Here is an 18,336-nt window from a genome sequence, read left to right as displayed (position 1 = left end):
AAAATATCAGACTTGAGTCCACTGCCATTTCATATTTCTTTGTTAGCTGCTCTCCCTTCAGTTCTTTATATTTTTATTTTTTGGGACCAAATCTTGTTGTGAGTCATTTTTCAGTCTCATAAGGAAGAAGGAAACGTCTTTAAATTTTTGTTGTTGTTGTTGCAGGTGTGAGCCACCAAGCCCAGCCTGGTCTTATTCCTTTTTGCATCATGGGTGCTTATGACAGTATTAGATAGTGGTCCCAAATATAAACTTGTCACATTAATGGACAAACTGAGGGTCAAGTGTTATGAGAGGCAACTAATTCCAGGTAAGGATTGGCCTAACTGATTCTTTCCAGAATATTAGTTCCCTAAACTAAGAACTCCCCTCTAAAATCTTGCTAACTACCTTGACTGAGTAAAGATTGAAAGAATATTAATGATGAATATGAAGAAATTGAGCTGTTCTGAGGGAGGATTCTGTGTAAATTTACAAGATCAGTGGTAATTTGCTTTTTGATAACCATGAGAATATTTAGCCATTTGTTTTTTAATTTATTGTGCTGGTGTTTTTGGTATGTATATTTCATTCTTTCTGATTAGGCTCCATGTCTGTTTTTTCCTGATGCTCATGTCAGTTTATAATAGTCTTACATCCCTCACTGTGGCATTGAGGAATATCTGTCATATTGTTTTTGGTATATTTTTGTTTTTCAGTGAGGTCAGGGAGAGGAGCAGTCCAAACATTTTCCACACAAAAATCACAATCCTCATGTAGTAAAGTTTTATAGTTTGCTGTTTTTATGGCCTTCTTGCTGCTAATCTCCAGGTGGTGTTTTTGCCTTTTGGCTTCCCTCTTGTTTATGTTACATATGTCAGTAATTGAATTCCGAAAACCTTGCAAACTTTGGCAGCAAATTTGTAATCCATTTGTTTATTGTTTTTCTTTATTATGATTAACCAAGACTAGATTTTACTTTGCAGATTTACTTCAATTTGTGGCTTAACAGCCCTTCATTCTGTTCAACTAGTCTTTGTAACATTAGGTTAAAAGAGAGATGTCATGTCGAAGGAGACATCTTTATGTTATGTCTGATAACCTAATCTACCTCCTGGTCTATCGCCTGCATTTGCTGTTTGAGTATTTATGTGTTCTGCCTTGATCCTTTTACTGATTTCTTTGTTGGCCTCTGTTTTTTAAGCTACCAATTTAAACTGGAAGTTAGGCACAGAATTTGGAATGTGAAAATAGTTAAAATATATATATATATATATATATATATATATATATTTTTTTTTTTTTTTTTTGAGACGGAGTTCCGCTCTTGTTACCCTGGAGTGCAATGGCGCAATCTCGGCTCACCGCAACCTCCACCTCCTGGGTTCAGGCAATTCTCCTGCCTCAGCCTCCTGAGTAGCTGGGATTACAGGCACGCGCCACCATGCCCAGCTAATTTTTTGTATTTTTAGTAGAGACGGGGTTTCACCATGTTGACCAGGTTGGTCTCGATCTCTCGACCTCGTGATCCACCCACCTCAGCCTCCCAAAGTGCTGGGATTACAGGCTTGAGCCACCGTGCCTGGCCTAATATATTTTGTTTTTATAGTACCTTTCCTCCAAAAGAGCTTCTTGGTTTTGTAAGTATCTTGATTGTCTTTTTGGCATCTTTGCAGAATAGATTAAAGGATTGGGATTAGTGTTTCTTTTTTTACATTTGTTTTCTGAAGGGGTGAACCAAACATTGTGGACTAGCAGCCAGTGTCAAAGAAAAGTGAAAAGTTATATTAATGGGAAGCATTCCATTCATTTTCCCTTCACTTACCAAAGAAACAGGTGAGAATAAGATTCTATCATTTGTATGTAGACTCTTCAAGAATCAAGCTCCTGACTAAAAAAAAAAAAAAAAAGACCTATTTTCTTCCTGAATAAACTGTCAAAGAGCCTCTATCATAATATTTTCATTAATTTGATCTGTGTTACAGACATTGGGGAACTAAGATTGTAATTGCCTGATGGGTTCTTCACCCCTGCTGCATAGACAAAAATCAATTCACTGAGACCATGGCATTGCAGTAGAGAAAGGGTTTAATTGACATGAGGCTGGCCATGTGAGAGAACCAGAGTTATCACTCAAGTCAGTCTCTCCAAAGGCCTGCAGGTTATAGATTTTTTTGGACAATTTGGCGGATGGGGGGCTAGGGAATGGGTGCTGCTGATTGGTTAGGGATGAAGTCGTAGGGTTGTGGAAAAACGGTCCTTATGTGCTGAGTCTGCCTTTGGATGGAGCCACAGGATCAGTTGAGCCATAAATCATAGGTCTGGGTGGGATGGATCTGAAAAACATCTTTTAAAAAAATCCATCTTAGATTCTATAGTAGTGATGGTATCTATAGGAGCACTTAGGTTGCAAATCTTGTGACCTCTGGCCACATGGCTCCTGAGCAGTAAAGATTTATAGAAACTATACCTACATCTTATCCAAGTTCTGACCCCTCCCATAATCCTATTCTTGTGGCCTTTGATTAGTCTTACAAAGGCAGTTTTTGGTCCCTGAGCCAGGCAGGGGTTTGTTTTAGACAGTGACTGTTATCATGCTTGCTTTCTTTCTTACTTTCTCTCTTTTTTTGTATTTTTAGTAGAGATGTAGAGATGGGGTTCACCATGTTGCCCAGGCTGGTCTCAAACTCCTGACCTTAAGTGATCTGCCTGCCTCAGCCTCCCAAAGTGCTGGGATTGCAGGTATAAACCACCAAGCCTGGCCTCCTGTTGCTATTATCATCCTTGCTTTCAAGTTAAATTGTTTTTTTGTTTGTTTTTTGGTTCTTTTTTTTTGAGATGGAGTCTCACTCTGTTGCCCAGGCTGGAGTGCAATGACATGATCACAGCTCACTGCAACCTCCATCTCCCAGGTACAAGCAATTCTGCCTCAGCCTCCCAAGTAGCTGGGATTACAGGTGTCTGCCACCATGCCTGGCTAATTTTTGTATTTTTAGTAGAGATGGGTTTCACTATGTGGGCCAGGCTGGTCTTGAACTCTTGACCTCAGGTGATCCACCTGCCTTAGCCTCCCAAAGTGCTGGGATTATAAGCATGAGCCACTGCTCCCGGCCTCAAGTTAAATTATAAATTTCTCCCAATGTTAGCTTGGCCTGTGTCCAGGAATGACCAAGGACAGCTTGGAGGTCAGAAGCAAGATTGAGTCAACTATGTCAGATTTCCCTTACTGTCATAATTTTGCAAAGGCAGTTTCAAGATTATTAGTATTGTTTTTATAGATAAAGAAATCGAGTCCTGGGTAAGTCATATAACTGTTCTAACTATCCTTCAGCAAGTGCTAAAAATAATTCCACCCTATAAAGGTAAAGAAAAGTAAAGAACTTAGTCTGGCTGTGAATAAGACAGGTGCTATTCTGACCAATAAAATTTATTATAGTGTGAACAAAAGTGCTAGGTAACCAAAAGTCAAGGTAAATGTGATTAGACAAACAGAAGAGTTCATGAAATTGTGACTTGAGATGTGTAGAATTCATCCAGAGTCCTGTGACTTGCAAGAGAATTGGGATTTGTGTACATCGTAGTATTCATTATATACTACTACTTTCTGCTGAAAATTAAAATTAGTAGTGTAGAATGTACCATGAAACATTCATTGAAGAAGATAAAGAGAAGAGCTTATGAATCCTATGCCTACTGTATTATTTTCTTGATCCTCTGAACACAGTTTATTGCAAAGAATTTTGACAACACGATTCAAAGAATTTAGCAGATGGCAGTTTTGAAGAAAGAACAGATGCATTTCTTTTTTCTCTCTCCAATTTATGACTTATAATGCAGTCACATGATTAAGTTATTTAACTCTCTGCAATAGCTACAGCATTGGAGTAGGTGAACTAATACATGATTTACAAAGATAAGACTAGGCAAATGAAGTTCTTCTGAAGCAAATAAAATGTTTGGTTTCTCTCTGGTATCTTTGGATGCAAAGTAATAGAGGTTATTCTTACCACCACCCCAAACAGCAGAAACAAGCCTGAGTTCCTTGCTTGAGAAAGAAGACATTAAGAAACATTTATTCAGTTTTGCTGGATACCAAAAAGTATTCAGGAGAGTTACAGGGTTCCTACTCCCTTACAATCTGGTTGGGAAGACAGAAATGAAGAACATAGTTTACGTCTGCATATTGCCAGTACTTAAAATTTATGAGCACTTTTCTCATATACAGTCATGTGTCCCATAACTATCTTTCAGTCAATGACAGACTGCCTATATGATACTGGTTTCATAAGACTGTTATGGAGCTGAAAACTTCTTAGTGCCTTGTGACATTGTAGCTGTTGTAATGTCATAGTATAATTACTTTATTTGGTGTAGTCTAAGTGTAGAATCTTTATAAAGTATACAGTAGTGGACAGTAATATCCTAGGCCATCACATTTCCTGACCACTCACAGACTCACCCAAACATCTTCTAGTTTTGCAAGCTCCATTCATGGCAAATGCCCTTTCTTTCTTTTTTTTTTGAGACCGAGTCTCACTCTGTTGCCCAGGCTGAAGTGCAGTGGCAAGCTCTTGGCTCACTATAGCCTCCACCTCCTGGGTTCATATGATTCTCCTGCCTCAGCCTCCCAAGTAGCCGGGACTACAGGCATGTGCCACTGCACCTGGCTAATTTTTGTATTTTTAGTAGAGATGGGATTTCACTACATTGGCCAGGCTGGTCTTGAACTCTTGACCTTGTGATTCCCTCACCTTGACCTCCCAAAATGCTGGGATTACAGGCATGAGCTACTGCAGCTGGCCTACAGTTTATTAATCTTATTACCTGCTCACCTTAGATGGGCTCAGTATATCTCATGATAGGCTTCTAGACTGACAAGAAATTAACTTATTCTCTGGAGGGGTTTTTATTACTATTATTGTTTTAAAATTCCATGTAACTTCTAAGCCATCTGAGATCTCGGTAAACTGTACATACTTCTCTAATCTCAACTTGTAATTTGTAGAAGCCATCATTTTTAAAGAAAAATTACAGTCATTATATAAAGTTGTAAGAAATGTTATTGCTGTGCTGAGAACTAGTATTTTTTCATATATGCATCTAGTGACTGATGACAAACTTTCTTTTCATCTTTGGTCTTTGTCTTCTCATACTTTACTCTTTCAAGTCTCTTGATAACTTTTTTTTGTTTTTTTTGAGACAGAGTCTCACTCTGTCACAAGGCTGGATTGCAGTGGCGCAATCTCAGCTCACTGCAACCTCTGCCTCCCAGGTTCCAGCAATTCTCCTGCCTCAGCCTCCCAAATAGCTGGGACAGCAGGCGCGCACCACCACGCCCAGCTAATTTTTTGAATTTTTAGTAGAGACAGGGTTTCACCACGTTGGCCAGGATAGTCTCAATCTCTTGACCTCGTGATCTACTTGACTCAGCCTCCCAAAGTGCTGGTATTACAGGCATGAGCCTCCACATCCGGCCAATAATTTTTTTTAATTTGACAAATATCTGAGGTAGATTACATAATGTATCCCATTGGTTAGTTAGCCCTGTTGCACTGTTGAATGAGTGATTTCTGGATTTTCTTAGGTCTGACTCTTTGAGGAATTAATTTTTAAGCCTCCTATAGTTATATAATAATTGGTTCCATTGAGACCTCCTGGAATTGATTGAAATCAACACTGTAAATAGTCCAAAGGTTTTAAAAGCTGTATGTTCAGTAAAGCGTATTAATGGTTTAGTAACCTCACATATTCTGTTCAGTTGTCAATGTGATTAGGCTTTATAGCAACTAATTAGCATTCTATGACTATGCCAAGGATGTAGCTCATTCACTAAGCTGAACTCTTTATACAAACTGCTCTTCAGACCTTCCACATTATATTGGAGGAATAGTAATAAAAACTTCCTCATCTCCTTTCTCAGAGAATTTATCATCCACTCTTTCAGTCTTCTTCAATGAGATGACTCTGCAGTTCACTGACAAGGAGTCTCTTAACCATCCTGTTTCTCCTTACCTATTATATCAGTTGGGATTAAGTTCAGCTGCAAATAATAGAGAGCCAAATTAACAAAGGTTTTAAAAAGATAAAAGTTGGCTCAGTATGGTATCTAATGCCTGTAGTCCCAGTGCTTTGGGAAGCCAACACAGGTGGATCGCTTGAGCCCAGGAGTTTGAGACCAGCCTTGGCAACATGATGAAACACCGTCTATACCAATAATACAAAATTAGCCAGTCTTATAACCCTGTCTTAAGATTAATTAATTAAAATTAAAAGATAGTTTATTTCCTTTCATGTAAAAGTCCAGATGTAGGCTCTGTTCCATGTATCTTCAGAGTCTCACATTTTCTACCAGATTATTCCATTGTTCCTTGGGTATGATCTTTGGCCTTGTAGCCCAAGACACCATTATATCCACATCATAGGTAATAGAATGCAGGAAGGGTCAAAGAAGAAAGGATAAAGATACCTATCTCCTGACATGAGCCATGTGTTAGCATAGTCACATAATCTGTCTTCTCTTTTTGAATTTCCATATATCACTATAGAGTTTATTTTCTCACTAATCACTGCAGTTTATCGTTTGAGTCAAAGGGGCAGCTAACTAGTTGTCATGTTTATGGAAGATTCTTGCAGTCTTCAAAGCATCCTAGGTATAAAACCTAGGCTGACTTAAAAATATCATTCTTGGGCTGGGTATGGTGGCTCATGCTTATAACCTCATCATTTTGGGAGGTTAAGGTAGGTGGATATCTTGAGCCCTAGAGACCAGCCTCAACAATATGGCAAAACTCCATCTCTACAAAAAATACAAAAATTAACTGGGTGTGGTGGTGTGCACCCATAGTCCCAGCTACTCTGGAGGCTGAAGTGATCTTCTCACTTCAGCCTCCACTGAGCCCAGGAGGTTGAGGCTGCAGTGAGCTGTGATCATACCACTGCCCTCCAGCCTGGGTGGCAGAGACACCCTGTCTCAAAAACAAAATACAGTAAGTATCATTCTCAATACTTTTTATAATTCTGATGCCTATCTCACCCCCTGAATATATCAGAGTATTAAAATGTGAGTCACAAAATAATGAGAGGAAGATGAGTGTAGGAGCAGGATACTGTCCTTAGAAACAGAACTTGAACTTTGAGAAGTTGGGAATCTCTGGAAAATAAATGAAGACCAAGACCAGCTAATAGGAAATAATTTGCTTATTTGTTTTTGGAGGTACTTTTCTTGATTTATTTATTTGTGGGTGTTTTTAGTGTCAAATTTTTATTAACAGGATTTTATGCAATGAAAAAAATAGGGCAATACTTTCACCTTGCTTTCTTAGTGGATAGAAGAAACAATATTATTTCTCACTTTGACTGATATACATACATTTTTGAGGCTAATAAGCTGAGGTCTAAAGTTAGAACTGTAAGAAAAAAGAATAGAGGGAGTCAGGTCCTTCTTCTGAGGTGTTTAGTTGAGCTCAAATTTGGGGCCGACTGACTTTAGCAATGGGACTTTAGGGATGACTGAAATGATTGGATGAACTGTAATCATTCAGCAGGACATTTGGAAACACATTTGGCCAAATTCTAAAGATCAGTGGCCATAGGTACCACATTGATGTCACACCAGTTAACCAGAGAAGAAGGGATTTATGCATGCAGTATTACAGTTGGCATAGGTACCTGGAATATTTACATATGGCTGAATGTTTCATTTTATTTTTGTCAATTTAAAATGAGGCCCTGAAGCAACACCAAAAATAGACGAATGGGACTTATGCACAGCGAAAGAAATAATCTGCAGAGTAAAGAGACAACCGGTTGAATGGAAGAAAATATTTGCAAACTGTTCATCCAACAGAGGACTAACATCAAAAATATACAAAGAACTTAAACAACTGAAGAACAAAACCCAAATAATCCACTAAAAAGTGGGTAAAGGACATGAATAGACATTTTCTCAAAAGAAGACGTACAAATAGCCAACAGGTATATTAAAAAAAATTGCTGAACATGGCTAATTATCAAAGAAATGCAACTCTAAACCACAATGAGATATCATCTTACCCCAGAGTGTCTATTATTACAGAGACAAAATATAGCAGATGTTGGCAAGGGTACAGAGAAAAGGGACTCTTGAGCACTGTTGGTAAGAATGTAAATTAGCACAGCCTCCATGGAAGGTAGTACAGAGTTAAAGAACTAAAACTAGAACTACCATTTGACCCAGCAGTGCCACTATTGGGTATCTACCCCCCAAAAAAAGAAGTCAGCATATCAGGGCCGGGCATGGTGGCTCACACCTGTAGTACCAGCATTTTGGGATGCCAAGACTGGTGGATCACCTAAGTTCGAGAGTTGGAGACCAGCCTGGCCAACATGGTGAAACCCCATCTCTACTAAAAATACAAAATTAGTTTAGCATGGTGGCACATGCCTGTAATTCCTGCTACTTGGGAGGCTGAGGCAGGAGAATCACTTGAACCCTGGAGGCAGAGGTTACAGTGAACTGAGATCACACCATTGCACTCCAGCCTGGGCAACAAGAGCAAAACTCTCAAAAAAAAAAAAAGCATATCAAAAAGTTACTTATACTCATATGTTTATCACAGCACTGTTCATAATAGCAAGGATATAGAATCAATCTAAGTGTGCACCAACAGATAAATGGATAAAGAAAATGTAGTACATATATACAATTAGATACTATTTAGCCAGAAAGAAAAATGAAATCACATCAGGGACAGCTGACTAATAGTCATTTGCAGCAAGAAATGGAGGTCATTATGTTAAGTGAAACAAGCCAGGTACAGAAAGACAAATAGCACATGTTCTCACTTATAAATAGGTGCTGAAAAAATATGTTCACGTGGATGTAGAGAAGTGGATAGATAATGGAGACTTGGAAGGGAGACAAAATGGTGGTGGAGGAGGGGAGGCTGACCAGAAATTGATTAATAGGTACAATTTATGTTATTTGGGTGATGGATACCCTAAAAGCCATAACTTGACCACTGTGTAATCTATGTAGGTAACAAAATTGCACATGTACCCCATAAATTTGTACAAATAAAAAGGGGAAAAAATAGCTCGTAGGAGCATGAACCCTATTGAGAACTGTACATGTAGGGGATCTAGGTTGCTTGCTCCTTATGAGAACCTAATGCCTGATGATCTGAGGTAGAGCTGAAACATGATGCTTGTCAGGGTCCAACCCACAGTCCATGACCCAGCGACCGATGAACAAATGTACTCAAACACCAATATTCAGTGAAAAAGCTGGCTTAGGTGTCAATCGTCACTCATAGACACTCAAGGAGAGTGCTGTCAAGAGTTAGCAGCTGCACCCCGGCTTGGTGGCCTTGCCAGCCTTTATTCAGCATATGTTAAATGACAAAGGCTTTGAGTCAACACCATTAGAGGGTAACAAATAAAGGCCAGGTTCTGATGTCTAAAGCAACCACCATTTGTGGATAATAAACCTGGTTGCCCTCCCCACAAGAGAGCCATCTTCTGGTGAATGATTAAAGGTTAGTTTTAGGACCACATGAGTAAACAAGTTATTTAGATAAACTCCGTTACATTCCTTTTCATTTACCCTTGCCCCTAGCTCAAAGTAAAGAGGATTAAGCTGCCTTCAGCTGTAACTCTATCCTGAGGCCTTTGAAAAACCTTCTGGCCTTCCAAGAAGGTTTGTAACTATTTTCTTTAACTTTCTTTATAATTTCTCTTTCAACTCTTCCTACCACCCTGAGTGAACCCCCACAGATGCTAGCACTGGGGAGTGGCTGCAAATACAGATTAACATTGGCAGAGAAGTTTGACTGCACAGAGACCATAATCAGTTGCTTGCAGATGCATATCAGAACCCTATCAGTGAGTGGCAGGTGACAATTAAGCTGCATCTGGTGGCAGGCTTTAAGTCAGAATCTGACATTTAATCTGTGCATGACCTGCCCACTATTTTATTTGCCACCTCCATCTGGGCCTCTTTTCCCACACTGCACACTTGTCTTACTGACAGTTTTGTCAGTCCACAAACTAATCCTAGCTAAAGTGAGTAAAAAGCAAGAATTTCTTTGAAAAGTAGGAAAGACCCAGTAATAAGACAGCAGAAGACTCCAAGACTGCCAACAAAAAGAAAGCTGTGTTTAAAAGAAACTACCAAGAGTTCTACTTAAATTACAGATTCACATTCTCCAAGCCCACTTTGTATATATGGCAACCGGCTATCCAATGGAAACCATGAAACCTTCAAAATGGCTTTGCCAAATGAAGGTCAAGCACCCTGCATTAAAAGACAAGCCTTTGGAGTTTTTCAAAAGAAAAAAATATGAACACAAAGAAGCAACCACTTCAAATGTGTCTTCATTGAGAGCATCATTCTTAGTAGCTAACTGCATTGCTAAAGCTAAGAAGCTCTTTACTATTGGTGAAGAATGATCCTACCTGCTGCTACGGACATTTGTTTTGAACTTTTAGGAGAGGCTGCAGTTCAGAAGGTGGCACGTGTTCCTTTTTCAGCTAGCACTATGAGTAGTTGAACTGATGAAATAGAGGATATTGAGGCACAATTGTTAGAGAGGATTAATGAGTCACTGTGGCACTTGGTCCAGGTTGAAAAATCTGCTGGTGTTGACAAGGCAACAATGCTTGTTTTTGTGTGATATACTTTTCAGGAGGATGTGCATGAGGATATGTTTCATACCCTTTTGTTGCCAGCCAGCACCGTAGCTAGCTGCAGAACTGTTAAAGTCTTTGAATGACTACCTGTCAGGAAAACTGAACTGGTCATTTTGTGTCAGTATATGCATGGATGGAGTGGCTGCCATAACTGGGCAGCTTTCTGGTTTCACTACTTGGGTTAAAGAGTTTGCTTCTGAATGTGAGTTTGTGTACTGTGTTATCTATAGAGAAAGGCTAGCTATCTGAAAAATGTCACCTGAACATAACATTTTGCAGGATCTAGTTAAAATTATGCACATTTACGTACGTGCGCCATTATTTGCTTACACAGCTCTGTGAGGAGATAGACGCAGAGAACATACACCTTATGCACAGAAGTGAGGTGGCTTTCTAAAGGCCCATCACTGGCCAGAGTTTTTGAGTTATGAAAGCCACTCCAGAGATTTCTTTTAGAAAAACAGTCACCACTGGCAGCACATTTCAATGACACAGAATGGGTTGCAAAACTTGCTTACTTGTGTGACATATTCAGCTTTCTCAACGAACTCAGTCTGTCACTTCAGAAGAGAATGATGAGTGTGTTTAAGTCAGCAGATAAAGTGGCTGCATTCAAAGCCAAACTGGAATTATGGGGCTATGAGTGAACATTAGGATTTCTGACATGTTTCAAACATTTGCAGAGATTTTGAGGGAGACCAAGCCAGGACCTTCTTTCTCCCAGCTGGTGCATGATCACCAATTTCAGCTTTCAAAAGAGTTTGAGCATTACTTCCCAACCACAAAAACCCTTGAATTTGGAAGGAATGGATCTGTCACCCATTTTTGAATAAGCCAGGTGAGTCAACTTTCTCCATGCTAGAAGAGAATCAACTGCTTGAGATTGCAAATGATGGAGGCCTTAAAAGTATGTTTGAGACAACTTCAAATCTCCATACATTCTGGGTTAAAGTCAAGGTGGAATATCCTGAGATTGCCACAAATGCACACAAAAGCCTGCTTCCATTTCTGACACTTTGTGAAGCAGAGTTTTCTGCAGTGACAGCAACCAAAACGAGATTGTTACAGAGTAGACTGGACATAAGCAACACACTTTGAGTGTCACTGTCTCCCATCATCCCCCATTCTGCAACTAAATGGGTGGAGTGCAGTGGCTGTTCACAGGTGTGATTATAACCCACTACAGCCTTGAACTCCTGGGCTCAAGAGATCTTCCTGCCTCAGCCACCCAAGTAGCTAGAACTATAGATGTATGCTACTGTACCCAGTAAGCCTTTTTATACTTACTGTTTTCATCAAATGTCTTTTTCCAAGCAGTTTCCAACTTGTCTTTGTATTTGAAGTGCATCTATTGCAGATAGTTCAGCATTGCTTTTAAAGTGGTTACCCCATTTTCGTTTAGTATGTTGATATGGTTGGATTTAGGTCTACTATTTTGCTTTCTGTTTTTATTCCTGTTTGTCCTTTTTTACTTCTTACAGCTTAATGAATTTTGTGGGAGGATTTCCATTTTAATTTCTCTCAGCTTTTTAGCTACATCTTTCTTTAAGGTTGCACTAGAGATTATACATCCCTAATGTCTCACAGTATACTTAGAATTAAAACAGTACTTGTTTGCCAGGGACGATGATTCATGCCTGTAATCCCAACACTTTGAGGAGCTTAGTTAGGTGGATTGCCTGCGCTCAGGAATTCCAGACCAGCCTGGACAACATGGTGAAACCCTGTCTGTATGAAAAATACATAAACATTAGCCAGGTGTGGTGGCACATGACTTTAGTTCAAGCTACTTGGGTGGCTGAGGTGGGAGGATCGTCAAGCCGGGGAGGTTGAGGCTGCAGTGAGCTGAGATCATACCACTGCCCTTTAGTGTGGGTGACAGAGTGAGAACCTGTCTCTAATAAATAAATAAATAACACCATTTAATTTAAAATTTAAGAATTTTATAGCCACATAATTTTGTTTTTGACTCTTTTATGCAGTAGTTGTCATGGTTTTTTATCTTAATGTGATAAACCCTGTATTTCAATATTATAACTTTCGCTTAGGTAGTCATATGTATTTTCAGTAAATGAGGAGAGAATAAAACATAGTTTTATGTATTTAACCATATATTTATCCATTCCACTGATCTTCACTTCTTTCTGAAGATCTGTTCTGCCATCTGGTTTTGTTTCCCATTAGTTTGAAGAATTTCCCTTATTGTTTCTTGTCATGCAGGTATGTTGGGCGGGGAGTTGGCTTAGTTTTTGCTGATTTGAAAATCTCTTTATTTCATCTTTATTCGTGATAGATACTTTTGCTGAATATGGAGTTTAAGCAAAACAACAGTTTTGCTTTTCGTCTTCAGCAAAAGACATTTCTTGCTTTTCCCCTCCTTTTTCTTATGAGAGTCCAATTATGCAGATGTTAAATTTTTTTCTCCCTCTGTTGCCCAGGCTGGAATGCCGTGGCGCAGTCTTGGCTCACTGTAACCTCCATCTCCCGGATTTAAGTGATTCTCTGTCTCAGCCTCCTGAGTAGCTGGGACTACAGGACGTCCCACCACTTAGCTAATTTTTTGAATTTTTAGTGGAGAAGGAGTTTCACAGTGTTAGCCAGAATAGTCTCGATCTCCCGACCTCATGATCCGTCCACCTCGGCCTCCCAAAGTGCTGGGATTACAGATGTGAGCCACCGCACCTGCAATTGTTAAATTTTTCAATATTATATCTCACGTGTTCCTCAGGCTCTGTTTCTTTTCCCCAGTCTTTCTTTTCAAACTGGAGAATTTCTTTCCATTTGTCTTTTAGTTTATTGACCCTTCTGTCATCTCTAATCTGCTGTTTTGGCCTTTTAGGAAATTTTTTTCACTTCAGATACATTTTTTAGTTTTAAAACATCAATTTGGTTATAGTTTTTATTTCTGTTTTGAGATTTCCTACCTGTGTGTTAATTTTCAAACATCTTTTTTCTTTATATCCTTAATCATAGCTATCACTGTAGCTTTCTTTGCTGATTCCTACACCTAAATAATTTCAGGTTTGTTCTCCAACTGTTTGTTTTCCTTTTGAGTGTGTGTCATATTTTCCTGTTTTTTCATATAGCTAATAATTGTGCATTGTTTACTGGACATTGGGAATGCTGCGTTATAGATACTGTGGATTCGGTTATGATTCTCTGAGAAATGTTGGCTTTTTTTGTGTTCAGAGGCAGCTAACTTGACTGAGTCTAACACCAACCCCTCTCTCACCAGTAGTGGGAACCTGCTGAAACGTCTATTCAAATATTTTAGCTTTATCTGGGCTTTTTAGAATCTGTCCTATACATTCAGAGTTTACTTGGAAGCCAGAAATCTCAGTAGAGTTTACATGCAGAGTGTGGGTTTATGTGTGGCTGTCTTTCTTTAAAGGATTTTCTTTCCATTTCTGGCTGATATGCTACCTCAAATGCTGCACTCTTGTTTCCTCAAGCCAGTAAGACTGCAGATTACTACCTGACCCAGCACTCATTGAAACCTACCATTGACAAAAAGCTGTTTAAAATTTTTGAAGAGGGGTCAGTTAACTCTCCCAGCTGGTGCCATTTCTGAGTGTCAACTCTGCAGCAGTTTGTGTCTGCTGTTAGTTTTCAGTGCCTTCAGTTCTTGTTTTGTTTTGTCCAGTTTTTGTAATTCTTATTTGTGGGATGATAGACCAAATATAAGGTACTCCATCATTAGTGAAAGTAGAACATTTTCTTTTGATGTTAAAAGAAAAAAAAGCCACCTAAAAGTGTTCTTGGAAAAGGGAATGGAGAAAGACAACCTCAGGCAATGCCTTAGAGTTCTCCCTGGCTATTCTAGACACCAAGAACATAACTATCATTGATATTCTATATCCATTACTAAAAATTGGACATAAAAAAGCAACATGATTAAGAGGGGAAATTGATTGTGAGTGTCAAGAGACCTAAACTACAGTCTCAACTCTTACATTAACCAGATTCCTCTGATTCCAACATTCATTTAACTTTTTTCTTTAAAAACTTAAGAAATAGGACTGAGCATGCAGTGGCTCACGCCTGTAATCCCAGCACTTTGGGAGGCTGAGGCAAACGGATCACAAGGTCAGGAGATCGACCTGGCTAACAGGGTGAAACCCCATCTCTACTAAAAATACAAAAAATTAGCTGGGTGTGGTGGCACACTCCTATAGTTCCAGCTACTCGAGAGGCTGAAAAAGGAGAATCTCTTGAACCCTGGAGGTGAAGGTTGTAGTGAGCCAAGATCGTGCCACTACACTCACTCCAGCCTGGGTGACAGATCTGTCTAAAAAAAAACTAAAGAAACAAATATCTCTCTTCATTTATATCTTAAGTTTTATCAGCATCTCTATATAGCTTTGCCTAGTATTAATATTATAGGAGGTGTTCTTTTAAAATGTCAGATGTTAGGCCGGGCACAGTGGCTCACACTTGTAATCCTAGCAGTTTGAGAGGCCAAGGCGGGAGGGTTGCTTGAGCACAGGAGTTCATGACCAGTCTGGACAACATAGGGAGACCCTGTCTCTACAAAAAAAATTAAATATAAGCAAGATGTAGTGGTGTATGCTTGCAGTCTCAGCTACTAGGGATGCTGAGGTAGGAGGATCACTTGAGCTTAGGAAGTTGAGGCTTCAGTGAGCTGTGATTGCACTACTGCACTCCAGCCTGCATGACAGAGTGAGACCCTGTGTTAGATGCTGAAGTCTTTATTAGTGCAGGAAGGCCAAAAAAAAAAAGTTAGAAGCAATTTGTATTAGTATTTGAAACATCCTTTTGAGTGTATAGAATTTGAGTTAGAAAAACAACTCAATGAAAAATAAAAAACAGCACTTAATGGGAAATAGAGGGTACTAATTGAAGGAAAAAAAATAGAACAATGTACTAGGTGCTTACATTTCCAAGATATATGTGTACACACACACACACACACACACACATATTTGCATACTGTTAGTGTCAGTAAAATTTCTCTACATATAATTAACTCAGTTTTTAGACAATTACTTGATTCTCATCAAAGGTTAGCAGAGGTACATTGCAGTTTTGGTTTTGGATTATTTTGGTCCTAGGGAGCCTGTGAATTTATGAGATTTGTTAAGGTTTTTAAACATTGTCCTGGCAGGGTGCTGCTAGTAACACATCTGCTACTCGTAATATTGTGTCATCATCAACTAGTAGTAAAATAATGCATTGCCCACCAACTGTATTCAATGTATAAGACACAGAGCAACAAGCCACAAAGCACACCTATTTAACGAGCTGTTGTTGAGTAATGACAACCTATTAACACATCACACCTGGACCATTCCTGGATAATAAATTTACTCTAATTGAGATCTGTACTTTGAGTTGTTTTTCCATTAGCAAACATGCATTTGAATAAATCTCCTCTAGGTCTTTTTGTGTCTGGTGGCATGTGTTTATAAGAAAAAATGTCTAGATACTAAAATGGCTTAGAACTGACAAGGTTTTCAAATATACATAGTTCTTTACACTTCAGTTTTTGTTTTTCATCGTGCTGTTTTTTTCCTATTCTTACAACTCATATTCTGTGGACTCAAAATGATGTTCATTTCAAATACTAAGATGCATCTAACATTATAAAAACCTTTTCTTCAAAAAGAGTGAAGGAATGCCAGGAATAAGGAATTTAAGTCCTAAATACATATACTTTGGGGTGTGTAATATTTTACATATTCATGGGGTACATGTCATATTTTGTTAAAGCATAGAATGTATAATGATCAAGTCAGGGTGTTTGAGGTGTCCGTCCCTTTGAGTATTTATTATTTCTGTGTGTTGGGAATAATTCAAGTCCTCTCTTCTAACTACTATGAAATATACAGTACACTGTGGTTAACTATAGTCACCCTATTGTCCAAGGAGAGGAGAACTTAGAGCTTATACTTTTTATCTAACTGTATGTTTGTACCTAATAAACTTCCTCTCTTCATCTGCTCTCCCTGCCATACATGCATCCTTCATATCGTCTAGTATCACTATACTCTCTACCTTTATGAGATCAACTTTTTAAGCTCCCACATATAAGGAAGAATGTGCAACATTTGTCTTCCTGTGCCTTGCCTATTTCACTTAACATAATCACCTCCAGTTCCATCCATGTTACTGCATATGACATAATGTTCTTTTTTATGGCCTAATAGTATTTCATCATGTATATATACCACATTTTAAAAATCTGTTTATGGACACTTAGGTTGATTCCATATCTTTGCTATTGTGAATAGTGATGTGATAAATAAGTTGTAAATATTTTTATGAGGAAATAATGACTGTTGGGTTGGCCCTGCTGAAGAGCTCTTATAGATCATGATATTGAGCTAGAAGGCCGCTGAAGACCATCTTGGAGCAAAAGAATACAGATATTTGAATAAACTGTTCACTGTGATGACCTCATTGGGTTGCTAAAGAGTTCCTAAGCTTAAGCCAGGCTTGGTGGTGTATGCCTGTTATCCCAGCACTTTGGGATGCTGAAGTGGGCAGATCATGAGGTCAAGAGATGCAGACCATCCTGGCCAACATAGTGAAACCCCATCTCTACTAAAAATACAAAAATTAGCTGGGCATGATGGCACACACCTATAGTCCCTGCCACTTGGGAGGGTGAGGCAGAAGAATTGCTTGAACCTGGGAGGCAGAGGTTGCAGAGTGCTGAGATTGTGTCACCACACTCCAGCCTGGCAATAGAGCAAGAGTCTGTCTCAAAAAAAAAAAAAAGAAAGAAAAGAAAAAAGTGTTCCTAAACTTAAAACAATATGCCCCCAATAGCTGTGCTAAAGATAAAGATGAATTGCTCTGGTTCTTAAGGACTGTGAAGCATCTGAGTATGTACCCTACTTGCACGCTAACTAGTTAGTCTTCCATGGTTTTATGGATGTTGGCAGAAGTTAAGAAATTCCAGGGTCAGCTGTGCAAGACTTTATCACCCACGGTAATAGCACTGGCCAAAACATCAGCATTTGTGCCATTTGCCTGAGCCCCAGTTCTACCAAAGTGGCGCATAGAGGTTCAGGTGATACCTGCACATGCAGTCGGGGACATTATAGGACAGGAATCCTGACCCTGGTCAGGGATATTATTATAGTAGTATCCATAAAACCATGGAAGACTAACTTGTTATCATGAAAGTAGTAGTAGTCCTGACCTCTGCTTTGGAGGATGACACTTGCTCTGTCTTCCAAGGCTATTCATTCTGTTAACATTATCAAAAACATAGATTGGAAGAAAGGCAGTCTGTGCTTCTGGTCACAAAATCTGCAGAAATATGAGAGACCTATAGAGAACTGTCTTAATGCTGTCTAATATGGTTTGGCTGTATCCTCAGCCAAATCTCATCTCGAATTATAATATCCATAATCCCCACGTGTCAACGGAGGGAGCCAGCAGGAGGTGATTGGATCATGGGAGTGATTTCCCCATGCTGTTCTCATGACAGCGAGTGAGTTCTCATAAGATCTGGTGATTTTATAAGGCAGCTCTTTCTACTTATGCGCTCTCTTGCCTGCCACCATGTAAGACAGATCTCTTCCCCTTGTGCCATGATTGTAAGTTTCCTGAGGCCTCCCCAGCCATGTGGAACCATGAGTCAATTAAGCCTCTTTTCTTTATAAACTACCCTGTCTCAGGTTATAGCAGTGTGAGAATGGACTAATGCCTTTCTTTTAA

General features: G+C 39.1%; 1 protein-coding gene across 10 annotated transcripts in view; it reads left to right on the top strand.

Annotated features, from left to right (window-relative positions):
- COMMD1 (copper metabolism domain containing 1) overlaps positions 1–18,336 on the top strand; it is a 300,356-nt gene that overhangs the window by 140,148 nt on the left and 141,872 nt on the right. The window contains exon 3 of one of the 10 annotated variants that reach the window (XR_008476372.2): positions 11,331–11,485. The exons of 8 other annotated variants lie outside the window; for them this stretch is intronic. The gene's annotated coding sequence lies outside the window, so the exon portion shown is untranslated. Of the gene's footprint in view, positions 1–165; positions 311–11,330; positions 11,486–18,336 lie in introns of all 10 variants that reach the window. One more of the 10 variants, XR_008476373.2, reaches the window with a different exon arrangement.

The sequence above is a fragment of the Callithrix jacchus genome, chromosome 14 (assembly GCF_049354715.1).
Source record: "Callithrix jacchus isolate 240 chromosome 14, calJac240_pri, whole genome shotgun sequence".
NCBI classification, from domain to species: Eukaryota; Metazoa; Chordata; class Mammalia; order Primates; family Cebidae; genus Callithrix; species Callithrix jacchus.
This window is presented reverse-complemented; position numbering and strand designations above follow the sequence as displayed.